This window comes from Aethina tumida, chromosome 2 (assembly GCF_024364675.1).
Source record: "Aethina tumida isolate Nest 87 chromosome 2, icAetTumi1.1, whole genome shotgun sequence".
In the NCBI taxonomy this organism is placed as follows: domain Eukaryota; kingdom Metazoa; phylum Arthropoda; class Insecta; order Coleoptera; family Nitidulidae; genus Aethina; species Aethina tumida.
In genome coordinates, this window is record NC_065436.1 from 35,448,651 (window position 1) to 35,464,387 (window position 15,737).

Sequence of the window (15,737 nt, forward strand, 5' to 3'; positions counted from 1 at the left end):
AATAATAATAAAATAGTGTTTTTCTATTATTAACAATCATCTAAATTTTTCAAATTATTCAAATTTTAAAGGAGAAATAATTACAATTTATAAATGTATGTATCAAATAGATGGCGCACTTCGAAATGTTCTGTGAAGTCAAATTCCGTAAGATTTTAATTAGATGGCATCATAGTGTTCTGTGCGTTTCAATCTTAAAGTACGGAAGATGGCAGCATCTGTTATTTGTATATAAATATGACCAAAAGATGGCACTTTCATTACAGAATTCGTTACGTTTTAATGTAGGTGAAATAATTTTAAGAAGAACGCGAAGTAACTTCTAGATGACACCTATTTATTTGTTCATAATTAACAAAATTACCAAAAGATAGCACTTTGTGTTATGGTATTCTGTTCATGTTTCATTTTAAAGTGTGTAGCTTTAGATGGCAGCAGATACACATTATTGCATAATTAATTAAAATACCAATAGATGGCACACAAACAGAAAGAAAATAATCAAAATTGATTTTAAGAAATTCTGTGTATGAATCACGAAGTATAGATATAAGAAGTCCGAACGTAATGTTAAATAAATGGTAGCATTTTAGGGAACAGAATTTTTTGCCGGTAGAGCGCGCCAGTTTTGAAGAAGTACTCGTTTAAATCCTTACGCGGGTAATCTTGTTGATACTGACAGCTCTGAAAATATTATTTCGAAAAATGTGAAATAAAATGTAAGTTTCAGGAAATTTTTAGGAACTTCTCAAGCACTTCCGTTCCAACGATACCGAAAGTATAAAGTATAAAGGGATAATCTGCAAAGCTAAAAAAATGTTATTAGTAAATAAATAAATACAATTAACTTGCACCAAACTATATTATTAAAAAAATAAATTAATGTTCATTAACAATACTTGTGAGTTCATTAACAATACTTGTCTCAATGGCATGTAAGCTACAGTCACTAACTACATCCTCGATAATTATATCAGAAGTATTTGGAGAAACATCATCTGATAGCAAGCTATCATGAACAGCACAACACCTTCCCATTTTTTTATTAAGACTATTTTTAAAGAATTAAATTAATATTTTATACTTAGTTTTATAATTTTAATAATTTCAACATTCGCGCGCCAGTACGTGTGATAATAATAATAATAACATCGGTACGTCCTAAACATTTGCGCAGCCAGTGGCAGAAAAGAGAACTATGATCTGGGTTTAATATTGTATACCACAAATACTGCGGAAGAGCCTATACCGTTCGGACTCCTTATATCTATACTTCGTGGTATGAGTAATAATGTGTATGATATACTGGGACATCATTTAAAATTACCACCTGTTTAAATTAATTAATACTTCCTTACTTGAGAAATAATTTAATTTGCTATTAGTTTCGGGTTTGTAATAGCTAATTATGTTATTTCTAAAGGAAGAAAGTATTCGATAATTTTAATCACATAATAAATGAATAAACATTATTAAAAATGGACTAAAACTGTCGTTTAATTATCCAAGAGTAAGTTAAAATAAATTTTATTTGTTGTCTTTAAAAAATAACACGATTGTTTTATTTCTCTAATAAAAATTAAAGCTAATATATATTAATTCGCTCCTAAAAATTGAATAAAATTACAGAGAATTTTTAATGAGGTTTGACACAAATATGGAAAATTCAACGGCATCCAGTCTCACATACGTTAGCTTGAAATAAGGAAGACCCTGTAAAGGAATACCCATTACGATGACCATTGTGGCCTTCTCAAGGTACCGCATTGCACTTAAATCACAAGCGGCTTCAAATCGTCACGTTGAATTATTGCAAATCGTTCCTGTAATCACTCAAACTGTTTTCCAGCTCAGGAAGCTCATACATCGATGAGACGCGGGATGCATAAAAAAGTATCACTTCTGTGTTTGGCATGATGAAACAAACAAAGGTTTTTCAAAGGGTCAAACGTTGTTCTAAATGCGCTTTCTGTTTGATTGAACAATGTCATTAAAAGTGAATGCCGTTAAATGAGTAAATAAAAAGAACACTCCAGATTGCGAACGTTCAATTGCAAAGCGGCCAGCAAACAATTAATTAAAAAGAACACGCCGTGCTCTGATACCGTTTAAGTGGTTGTACTCATCCAACAAGAATGACGCTTCAAAAATCATTAAGCTGCTTTGTTTATGATTCAGAACTTGAACGAGTAATAAAATATGTTGGTCTTAAATTTCACGAAATTGACCTTGATCCGGCCAGATGGTGCCCAATGGAATTAATCTATTCGTTGCAATTAAGCGTACCATCATCGCTGGAATCTGGTAGAAGGAACAGAAAACACGCGCTTAATTCGTTTTAATTGGAGCAAATTTTATTTGTTCAGTAAATAGCTAAATCAATATGGAACGTGGCATTCTACGCCTTCTATTGCTTAATAGATATTTCAAAAATTTAAGTGCAAATGTTTTGCGGTTTTTTAAATGGTGAAAAAGTCAATATGTCTTTTGGAATAGGTATATAATTTATGTAATAGCTCATTTCTGAAAACACTAATAAATTTTTCATACGGTTTGCATGCAATTTACATATTCAAGCTGTGTTTTATTTTGAACATACAAATTGCCGATATTGTCGATAAGCCATTGTCTTCAAAAGTCAATCAAAAATAACAAGGGCTCGCAGTCTGCTATTCAATGTAGACTCTTCCAATTCGAGCATTGTTAGCAGTTTTGTATGTGAATATCAATAAGGCGCATTGTTTGGCCATTCCTTTTGATCCCATATATTTAAGTTAAATTGCATGGTATGCCTTTAAAAGAGCAACTACAAGAAACCGCCAAAATGATTTTTATTTTATCATTATTTTTTTACTTATTAAACAATGTATGTGGATCAAAAAACCGTACAAAAAATATCATTATGTAACCGTATCTCTTTATTTGCGATCACTAAAATTGGTTTGTGTCAATGGTATTCAGTTTTTACCTGAAAGGTTGTTTGAAGATAGAAAACGTCAAGATCAGGTTTCAAATTTAACAAAAATTTAAATACGCCTTTTTGTGATGTCTTTAACAAGCTGCATGGTTTTGCTGAATAAATCTATTGTCTTTTATTCTTTAATTAACTCTTTGTTGCTGTTCTACTAAATACACTATTTTTGTACAACCTGTCAGGTCACAATATGTTAGTTTTAACGTTCAAGTTTTATTCAAAAAGCTCATATTGTGTTATATTAAATCTTTCTTCTTGGTACGGACATATAGCAAGACTGGTATTATGTTTTAGCACCAAGCAAATGAGTACAGTATCCAAAACAACAATATCTTATTCATCATTGTTGAAACATAGATAAATTTCTATGAAAAAAATTCTACATTGTCGCAGAAGAAAGACGGTCGAAGCGCACGGCGAGTACAATCAAATAGAACACGTGTGGATCGAGCCCAACTGGTTTACAATGAAACACTATAAAACTCCAAATAAAGAATAAGTCACCTTATTTAAATCGAACGAGAATTCCGCGGCTTTGTGACCAACTGGATGCACACACGGCACGTATTGGAAAAAATCACATCAACGTATCCTGTTTTCAGTGCATCTGTGTATCTATTGCCGATCGCATCGATAGCACTTGTTGGAATCAAACCACTTCTTTTTCTCCAACCGTCTTAAATGGTTGAATCTTGAACAGTTGTTTTTGTCCAGTATTCTAGTTCGTTATGAAATTTGTAAGAAATTCCCCGCCAAGCATTATATTAAACGACGTTTAATGATAAATTTGAGACCGGCATCCCGAAGAACAATCGTTAGACGCAGGTGACGACCGGATTAAATAACCGTGCAGAAGGACGGATTGTGCCAGCACGTCACAATATTCAGGCTTGTGCACGCAAAAAACTCCAAACCCATTGTCCGTGTATCGGAGATGCGAGCCAGGAATTAGCATAGAGTCTTGCCATTCTGCCGTCCTGCCGTCCTGCCGCATTGTCTCGTGCCCGCTCAGGTTACGGCAGGCAGAAAATATCGAAAGACTCGCGCCACACGTTCGACCGCCATAAAAGCCGGTAGGCGACCTCCCGCCAGCTAAATCGCATACGCCGCAGTAAATTCTCCACTTTTCTTGCGGGCGCGCCGTGCAGAATCGCCGGATGGATTCCTGTTAATTGATCTATCAGTTATGCATATGTTTCTAAGCGTCTTTTCACGTGTCTTACCAGATTCCTCCATAGAGTTTTAAACGCTATTATTTGGTATTTGGGAAGAAATACCATGAAACATCTTTTTTTAAGTAAATTCATTTCTGATTTATTTTACACTTGAACATGTTTTTGCATTAAATTTGGTTGTGTCCAAATAAATAATAAAGTTATTTATATTTGGACAATAAAACAATAGAAAACCGCAAACAATTTTCCACGGTGCGTCATGTAGGAATAGTGTTAAATAAAAATATAGCGGCAGGCCAACAAATCATAATTAACATATGCGCAAAGGCCTTTGTCTGTATTATTGTTTTCTCATTTTACATTGCATTTGCATTTGTATTGGCATTTGCATGCATATAAATTGGTATTTTAATAACGAATATCGGAGATGGCTGCAATAAAAACGCTTCAACAATGCACAATGTAATTGTTTTTGATGCAAAAATTATTTATATGCATACGGACTTTCCTTGCATATTTTAATCCATATGTAATTATTCTGTAATTTGTGTAGTACAACCTTCAATTTTAAAAAAATCTCTTAGTGATTATTGTAGTTGCAAAAACATGACACATAATAAAGGAAGTGTTGTTAACTTATCCGAGTAATATTTTTCATCAACAAGAACATAATGATGATTGTAATTAATGGTAATCAACACAATTAACACTGTCATCTTTTTGGTGGCGCAAATGTAAATTAAGAGTTTCCTGGTAGAAAACAAATTGGAAACGACACATGTGCCAATGAATTATTGTCATTAACATTTATGCATTAACTAGACAATATGTTTGAATAATGTATGAAGATGTTAATGCTGTAGGATGTCCTTTATTACATCTCGGTTACACTTCTATCGAATTCCACAAAGACAATGCCCATTTTTATTTAGTATGGTCACAGTCGTCAACGACATCAATAAACATGATTTATATGGACGTATATAAAACAAGTAGATCTAAGATTTACCAGGAATCTTTCCCCAAGTCGAAAAGCGAACGAGGCAACGTATAAAGTTGTTTAAATTCCGCTTCTCGGAACACAAAGATCTCTCGAACACGTGTTATAATGCCCGTCCCGTTTAATAGCTGCACTCAATTTGAATTATGACGTCGGACGAATTTTTTTCCTCGCAATAAAAAAAATGTTATTGTTACGCTTTTATTTATTTATTTAAATAAATACATGTGTCGCAGATTGCAATCTGTAAATGTGCTTTACGTAATACGTGACGAAAGTAAAGCAACATAAATCAATCGGTTGTAGAAAACGAAGAAATGACTAAATTAGAACGGCAACGGTTAAGTCTCTTAGGAACGGGTTGATTGAAAGAACCGTTTCTCGATCTCCCAGATTGGAAATCCGTAGGAAAGTAACCCAATTCTCCATGCGAATCTTGTCAAACAAATTGTATTCGCAATGGCCCATAAAATAAGCGGGTGATTTAATGGTAACGCGAATAATTGGTATTTGTAAGTTATGTACTTATTCATCATTTGAATGTAAACAAACAGTAGGTAGATGATGCGATACCTGTTCTGCAACGCATGCTTTATCTGATATTGTAAATGACTATTGTCCTGACATTTAACCAGGTGGACAGTTTACTCAGTGATTGATTTGTGATACGGTAGCTAAAAGGTTTTTTTACTACGTTTCTGCTCTTATTTTAACTATAAAAACAAGTATAATTGTATGATAACATGAAGAACAAAATTATACTTATCAACAACTATGTGGTCCTTTTGTGAAAGTCGTCGTCCATAATCTCAGAAACTACTAATCCTAATAGGTGCAGAGGAACAATATTATTAGCATATAGTATTGGCAGAAAGTAGAGCAACTTTTTTAAAATTCAAATAATTTTTGTCCCGATTATTATTTTCAAAAAAATGTATATTGCAAACTAACTTCTCTTTATAAATTTAACAATTACATAGTTACTAGTGATTATTTGTTTTGGGTTGGCAAAAATTGTAGTAATTAATTCTACACTAATATATTGTAAAATTCCAATTATTATGAATAACTTCCAAACACATTTTTTTCATGGAAAGCAACAAATGGTCATTAATGTTTGGATTCATGTTTTGGCAGGACTCTTGCTGATTATTAATACTTTTTGTGACTGTTGTTCAGTATCTCAGTTTAAATCGGAAAACTGACATGGACAGTTTATAACATTAATTTTTTCCTTAATATTCCTTCAAATATTATGAAGTGTGCTTTAGGTCATTATCTTGAAAATATAGTTTTAGTGGCACATTTTTACCTGAATACGGTACCATGTTATTCCTCAATATTTATTTATACATGAAGCGATCCATGATACCCTCTATTCAAAGAAGAGAACCATTCCAAATCCCGAAAAGCAGTCTCACATCATTACCGACCCGTCGTCGTGTTTAACAGTGAGTATGGTAAACTGTGGACTAAACTTTTCATGAATGGTCGTCTTACATATAAAATCCCATCACTACTGGTTAGATTAAACTTAATTTCATCACTTCAGATCGCTTGTTTTCAATCATTTAAAGTTCAGTGTAAAAGGACTATATGTATACTCAACTCTGGCTTGTCTGTTCTTCTCTGACAGAAGTTTTTTAGTTTGACCTTTTCGCATGAAGATCCCCTTGTAATAATTCATCTCTTACGGATTTTGAAGAAACATTAATTCCAAGTTGTATCTCAATAATATCTCTTATTTTGGTGGAACTCGGGCAAGAATCTCTTTTGAAAAAGAATAAAATTTCCTGAATCCTGAAACCTATTGGTTTTTCTTGGCCTTCCAGTTTTATTTTTTCTTTCCACATTACCAAATCTTGAAAATTGTTATAAAACACGCATTACAATCAAGCAATATTGATTTTTCTTTCATCGGATTGAAAAAACTATACAATTAATTCGGAAAATAATTTATTTCCACAAGGTGCCATATTAACTCAGTTTGCTTTGGTGTATATTGTAAAACTAAAAATTATTGTGGATTTTGTAGATATTAGTAACATAACAACACAACTGTAAGTAGGAAGGAAAGCTGTAATATAAACACAGTCAAATTGTCTAGAAAAGGATTAAATATTTTTGAATTATTGAAATAAAACTAAAAAAAAAATTAATAAAAATAAAACGACTTTATAAAAACAATTATTTGAACAATTAAACAATTAAATTATTTTTTAATTATATTAAAAAATATATTGTAAAATACTGTTACAATCCATTTAAAAATTAAAATAATAACACCCACTAAATATCAAAATATTTATTATTATAAAAATTTATAATAATTATGTCACATTTGTTTTTTTATTAAAAACAATATCCGAACGAAATTCCTTACGTCGATTTGGCATACTCGATATCACTATCGAATAAGTTTTGGTTCAGATTTCTCTACACCTCCTGTATCGCCAAAATTAGCTGCTGTTTGTGTCTATAAAGGTTTATGCAATTCAAAAGTTTTCTTTTTAAATTATCCCATACTTTTTCTATTGGATTAAAGTCTAGGAAGCTTGCTGACTAAGGTAAAATGCTTATGTTATTCTCATCGAATGTTGTTCCAACGTCTATCTATCAATATGTGGCCTAGTATTATCCTGCTAGAAAGTGGAAATTGAGCTCATATTGGTTAAATAGGTAAAACTATGTTGTCGGGATATCGAACTGAATTCAAAGTTTAAAAAGTTCATTCGCCAGTATCTCAAAACATCAATGAATTTTGTCCAAAATTCACCCCCTCATGAGCATTTTGTAGTCGTGCTTGATTACCAGGTTCTCTCGAGATGTGTATCCCTCCAGAATCTGAGCGGTAGGAAAATCTTGACTCATCAGAAAATAGAATAAGGCTCCAATCATCATGACCTCAATTAAGGTGTTCTTGTGCTCAAGCTGCTAAAGATCTGGTTTTGACGGTTCTAAAGTCTTCTTTTCATAGCAACCCATACTGTTTCTATTGGATTAAGGTCTGAGGAGTTTGCAGTCCAAGGAAAAACGCTTATGTTATTCTCTTCGAATGTTTATCGAACGATCCTCGCTATATAGTTATATGACCTAGTATTATCCAGCTGGAAAATGGAATTTGAGGTGATATTGGTTAAATAATATAACTCAATAGGTAAAACTATGTTGTCGCGATGTCAAACTGCATTGAAAGTTGTTTCCATTAAAAAGGTTAATTTGCCAGTATTAATCCCAAAACATTAATGAACTTCCTCCAAAATTCACCACATCACGAGGATTTTGTAGCCGTGATTGGTTTCCAGATTCTTTCTAGGTGGTAGCAAAATTTTGACTCATCAGAAAGGAGAATGAGGCTCCAATAACCAGGATTCTAATTAAGATGATCTTGTGTCCAAGCTAAACGGGCAGCACGATTTCCAGGGAGCAATCGGGGTATCCATAAAGGTCCACTCTGAAATAGACCTTGCTCTCGGACACGGTTTCTGATGGTTTGAATAGACACAATCATATCGTGGGTCCTAAGAAGCTCAAGACAATAAGCGGTCTTTTATTGCTGTAGTTATCCTATTGCGGCCTGAATATCTTTCTTTTACGTCAATATATTCACTGTAACGTCTCCACAATCTGCTTATAATACTCACAGATATGTTAATTTTTGTTTGTCATTTAGACGGTGCCTTTCCTTAATAATAATAAAAGTACCATTTAAAAAAAATTGATGAATATTATTGGGTCAACAACACAAGATAAAATACGATTCATATTGAATAGTATATTAGCAACTTTTTAAAATGTTAAATATTTTATCTTGGATTATGGAAACAAATTATTGTTTAATATGTCTCTGTATGTTATTAAATTGCACCGTTTAACGGGTACCCAAAAATACGATAAATAGTAAAAAAAACATTATTTTTTGCATTAAAAAATATGTTTAATCGTATGTTCTTTTATATTTGATTTGATTTGATTTTTTGGGTGTCTCTAAGCTCTTTGACAGTGTTGATAGTATTTGTTATATTTTTTGTCCATGCTTCTTAATGTATCATCTACAATAAAGTAGTAGCAACTCAAAATGAATTATTGAAATTTGTGGTGTTAATGTTGTTGTTTCTTTTCCTTTGAAGATTTTTTCAAAAGGATATTGTTTATTCCAAATTATACTTTAAATGCAGTGTCTGAACACAGACAGCTATCAAAATATAATGAACGAAATTAGATGTTGAAGTTATTGAAAGTCAGATTGTGAAGTAAAAATTCCACAAAATTCTCACTTTTGACTATCAAAGTTATCCATGTTGAACTGTATATTAGCAACTTTTTAAAATTTTAAATATTTTATCTTGGAATATGGAAGCAAATTAATATTGGATATGTCCCTGTACATGTATCAGATTAAGAGTTCCTACGCCAGATGCATCTCTATAGCATAAATGAACCACCACCATGTTTCACTGTGGGTTAAACAAACTTTTTATGTAGTTTTATCACTGTAATTTTTATTTGCAGTTTCAATTCAATTAATATTAAATATTATAATAAGCAAAAGACCGCTAGTGAATAATCGTTTTAAACTCACGGAGGGTAATGAAAGACCATAAAGTAAAAAGTTGGTATAATTTTGTCAACTAAAAAATAAAAAAGTACGCTTTTTTTAAAGAATAATATTAGATCGACCAGTTTTATAGTACCTACTATAAAACAATAACAGAAAAAACAATAAAAATTATAGTCTCTGGTACATTTTGATAAATTGGTATAATTATGGCCACTACTGTATATTTATTTGTTCTTTTATATTCTTTGCGGTACTGTCTGTAAATATGTAAATAAAGATTATTAAGTCTATTCCAATTTAAATCGATTCCACTCCATCTTGCTCATGAATATTTCAGTATGCAGTTACTGTTTTATTTTACAGTATCATGATGTAAAGAAATCTTCAAGAAAAAAACGATAAGTTCTCAATTTCAAATGTATCTTTTAAGTTTAAAAATATCGTTGGATACTTTCAGTACCAAACGCTTCAAATATAAGTGAAGAAAACAATAAAGATTATGGTGTAGAAACTGAAGTTGTACGGCGCTAAGTTAGTGTGAAGTGTTGACCGCGCCTTTCTATTGTCGGCTCTATTTGCACTCGGACCGGTCTGGCCCCAAACCGACTCGGACACGCTAAAAGGTGGGTGTGACTTATTTGACTTCATTTCGAACCATTAACGTTAACCACTTTTCATTTTTATCCACTCCAACCGTCAATATCGTTTCCAATGCTTCATCAATGCGTCTTTTGAAAATAGATTAGCCTTGTCAACAAGTTAGTTGGAGAAAAAGTGTCTGAACTATTTTATTGTGTGATAGACGTGCAATTTTTATTGTTGCTTTTAAAACCATTAATTTAAATTAAACGGTGCATTTATGCTGAATTTTACTCCCGCCCAAAGAATTATTTTTATATGAACATGAAATATTCATTGCTTACACAAATTTTCAAATTGTAAATTACCATGCACCGCATATAATATCGAAAATTTACAGAAGCTCGGTGCTTTAAATTTAAAATTCAAATCAGACCGCGATTAAGTTTTACATACCTCCATATCCACATTAACGAAAAATTTAAATAATCTTCATTCAAATAAGCCACTACCCGAACCGGCGATTATGCTAGACCAAATTCCGCATGACTAACACATTATAAAAAATAGATTAAAGCAGAAATGAAACTCGCATTTTTGCCAAATTGATGCCCGCACTTTTTAATATGGTCTGAATTCTAAATTGAGCCAATTTAAAAATTCCGCTTTAGGGACCATCCAAATGAGTGGCACGTATATTTTCGGCTGTAATCTACATAAATTTCGACGGACAAAGTTTTTACGATCGATTTTAAAAGTGCAAAACAGAAGCTTTTCGTATGAGTTTTGCCTCGCTTCGGGGGGGACTTGATCAATTGTCCTGCTTTAAATATGTAGGTGTCGAGAATGTTAAGGTGCTTAAAAAATCGCTCATATGGGCAGTTTTGCTTGAATCTTGCATGTTAAATGAATAATTTAAATAATTTCATCACCACGTAACCGTCTTTTTAATGTTATTGGTTCTCAGGCGGTTATTTACGAAAGGTGGTTATTGCTTATCACCTCTAGTGGTCGGATAATTTCAAAAATCAATACGCCTGGGTTCCGTGCTGTTTGCACACCGCATTTTCTAATGGCTTCGAGAATTGACATCTCGAGGGTGCTAATGACATACAAAAATGGCCGATCATGTACTGGTTTGACCGTTGTGTGCATCCGAGATGTGTTTACTGATGTTTTTATTACATTGACTGTTATTACATGGCACATTTAATAATCGATGTTGATAATTTATGAGGAAGTCAACTTAATGCACGTTTTGTGGAAAATTAACTGTTAAATTTTATGTTTCATAGCTGAAAACATGATGAACATAAGGAAATTTATTGTCTAATTTTACTGGCAAATTATCTTCATTACAGTCATTTGAATGTGTTGGAAATAATTGGAAATTCACTTTTTACATTCTCTTTATGAGTCTACTAAATAAATCTCCGTAATAACTTCTATACTAAAACCAGATAAAATTCGATTGTGACAAAAATATTTCGGACCACCACCTAAAGCGTAAAAAAGTGCGACTTTTCTCACATAATTTTCTGTTGAAGTGTTTACCAAAACCTTTCAAGATTCAGTACAAACAAAAGGGTGCAAATTGTCGTGAAGAGCGACAATAAACCCCGAAAACATTCTCGTTTCACAGGTTCAAAAGCCGAAAGCGCCACACCAAACTACAATCCAATAAAAAAATTCCGACAAGTCATCGTAATCATAACTTTTTATAATTATCGGCGAACAAATCATGCATGATCTTTCTTTTGTGCTGTACAACATACAAAAATGAACCGCTTTTTGCAGCAGGAAACGATCATTCGATCGTTTACAGGCTTATCACAAAACTGTAGCAGTAATACAAGGCACGCACCATTGAATACCATTGCCGGTTACCATTTTATGTAACCAGTTTAATTTAATTTGTGACCGGCAAAAAATGCGGCGGTGAATTACGATAAACCGCTGCTAATGTGTCAATTCTCCTACTTAAAATTCTGTATTTAGTTCAAAACATTCTTTCATTTGTATGACCAGAAAACTATGAATATAATTAACATTTTAAGCAAATTGTTAAAAAGTATTATTTATTATTTACAATATAAATTTAAGTTATCTAATTAATAATCTTAATAAAAATATAAATAATATAAAAAACTGCTTAAGGACGTTATGTAATTGTCTAAATTTGATACAGACCTGTTTGAAGAGTTTTAAATTCTCTTGATCGGATGAGGTAAAGTTTGAAAAATTCTGAAAGTGTCTTAATTAGACACAAAGAGGCTTAGAAAGTTTTGTAACTGTCTTATTTTGATACTGTTCTGCTTATGAAGTTTTTAGTTGTCTTAATTGTATACTGAGATGTTTAGTTTTCATAATCTAATTAAATAATTAATTTTATACAGAGCAGTTTATAAATTTTTAAACTATCTTAATATTACTCAAAAAGATATATTATAACTGTCTTAATAGTATGCAAACTGCTTATGAAGTCGTGCAACTGTCTTAATTTGATACATATCTGTTTAAGGAGTTTCAAATTCTCTTGAGTGTATGAGGTAAAGTTTGAGGATTCTGAAAGTGGGTTAATTGAAAACAAAATAGCATATAACGTTTTGCAACTGCCTTATTTTGATACTGTCCTGCTTATGAAGTTTTTAATTGTCTTAATTGTATACTAAGATGTTTAATTTTCATAATACTCTTAATTTTGTACAGAACAGTTTATAAATTTTTAAACTATCTTAATAGTACGTTAAAAGATATTACTATATTTTACAACTGTCTTAATAATATACAAACTGTTCATCAGGAAGTCGTGCAACTGCCTTAAATTGATACAGGCCTGTTAGAGGAATTTTAAATTCTCTTGAGTGTATGAGGTAAAGTTTGAGGATTTCTGAATATAAAAAGGCTTAGAACGTTTAGCAACTGCGTTATTTTGATACAATCCTGCTTATGTATGTGGAAAAGTTTGAAAAATTCTGAGTGTTTTAATTTAATATAAAAAGGCTTAGTAAGTTTTGTAAGTGTTACATTTGAATACTGCCTTTCTTAGGAAGTTTTAAATTGTCTTAATAGTATACTGAGATCTAGTTTTCATAACTCTCTGAATTTTGAAGAGAATAGTTCCTTTTTAATAGTACACAAAAAGATATTATTAATAGATTAAATAGATACAGACCTGCTTGGGGAGTTTTAAATTATCCTGAACTGAATTTTATACCGAAAACTTTAGAAAGGTTCACAACAGTCTTAATTTTATACAGAATTGATAATGAAGTCTTAAACTTACTTATACAATATGTAAAATTTAAAAGCTTTATTGAAAAAATTACATATTTATAAACAAACTACCATAATTCCCTTGTTTAACTGATGTATGAATATTTTACTTGACGGAAGTATAAACTGTTAATTGCTTTATTAAAATTCACTCTTAGTTATTCTTAGAAATAAATTGCAAAATTACAAAATAATAATAAACAACAAACATCATGTGTGCCTTCTAGCGTAAAAAGCCTACAAAATATTGCATAAATATTTAAAGACCATTAGCGTTTGAGCACATTATCGGTTTATTAATAATTTTTTTACTGTTGTAGTACACACACTTATGGCAAAACTCCATTACAGAAAATAAATGATAGACAGGTTTTCGGCCAAAACCATTACCATAATATGAATAAAAATTTTCTCATGAAAATAACTCACGGAATATTTAAATTATTGCATATGGTATTTACCATGATCTCACAACCTTAACCACGAAACTTAACAGGCAATTAGTTATTTTTACGTGGCCGCGCATCATAATTTTTTCTAAACGATTAATTAATACACCCAACAATTATTCATCAACAGTTTCGTAATGTACACTAACCTACACCTGTTTCGTATCTAGATTCTTCAGTACACATGTGTAAAAACATTCGAACCAGTCTACCAGCCGCAACAATTCGACAACACGAAACCCGATGTTTAGATAGGGGTTCGTTGTAAATAAAACGGGGGGTGATAATGAACGATTAAAATGGCCGCTCACGAAACACTCGCATAGAATGCGTCGAACGAAACGAACGTGACATTTTTTTCAAACGAGAACAGTGATAGAAACAATGTTCGAGTCAAAAAAAACATCGAATGTTTGACACGTAACATTTTGTAGTACACTTCGATACAAGAACGTTATGAATTTATTGAATTTTAATATTTATTAAATATTAACTTTTTTATAAAAAAGCTATAATTAAGAGGTTTTCTAAAGTGTCAGTGTATTATATTTTTTTATTATTATATTAATTCTCTCGTTTGAGTCATTTATCAAGTTAAAGGTAAATTTGTGTTCATAACTCTCTTAATTTTATATATCTTAGACTTATATGCCGAATTCGGCCATTCGCCGAAACAAATAGTCGGGGAAATGATCAAATAGAAATGATCAGATGTGGAAATGAGATTCTATTTCGGAATTTGTTTACTCTAATTTATACATTTCGTGAATTTATTTTGGCAGGTGATCATTTTTATTTATACATTTCGCCGACCGTTTAATTTAAGATGCTCAGACCCCGATTGCAATTACTAAAATGATACTTCTCAAGTAAAATAATATTTATTTCTCATCAGAAACACCCTTAACTTAAATGGAATTTTTAAGTCACATTTTATAAACCCTTGCTTAGACATAGATTCCTTAGCAGCAATTTATCTCATTGAAGATGACGTTAATGGAATGTCTTCCCAAGATATAAATTCATTTTGAGATAACTGTAAGAGTCATTTTGCTTAAATACATCAGAAAATTACACAATCGAAAATATTATTAACCTGAAACTCATTGCTAGTATACAGTTTCACCAAAACGGCATCAGGTGTACCTAGTTCATAGAAGCCATTTTCAGAAATGACCATAGCCATAATATTTCTAGATGCTGCGCAGCCTCTGTTTTCCTATGAAATTTTTATGACGACGTTTTGCCCAAACAAAATAAAATATAGAAAATAATGACAAAAATCTGTGTGATTGAAAATAGATATTATAATATAGACTTCGATAGATGAACCCGATATCTTTCAGGTCTTCGGTGCTACCTAAAAAATCATCACTATTTTTGTATTTCCAGTTTCATCTTGCTCAATTGGAGCTTTATATAGGGTAGTTGTAATTACGAGATATTTCCCCATTTGTATTGTTTTCATTTCTACGTTAAAAGATTCTTTGGATACCATCGTGGGAGGACCTATTTTTTCATTTGCACAAACGTTCAGACCATTTAGTCGAGTTATGTTCATTCATCTAATGTTCCGATTCGCTCTTTTCACAGATTTCTCACTCTCAGAATGTTTACGAATTCTTTGCCATCATCACTATAATTATACAAAATATGTCGAATAAGTTATAAGCAAATTCTTCGGTTCTCTTTGTTTTCAAAAGTCGGAGAAACACAAATTCAG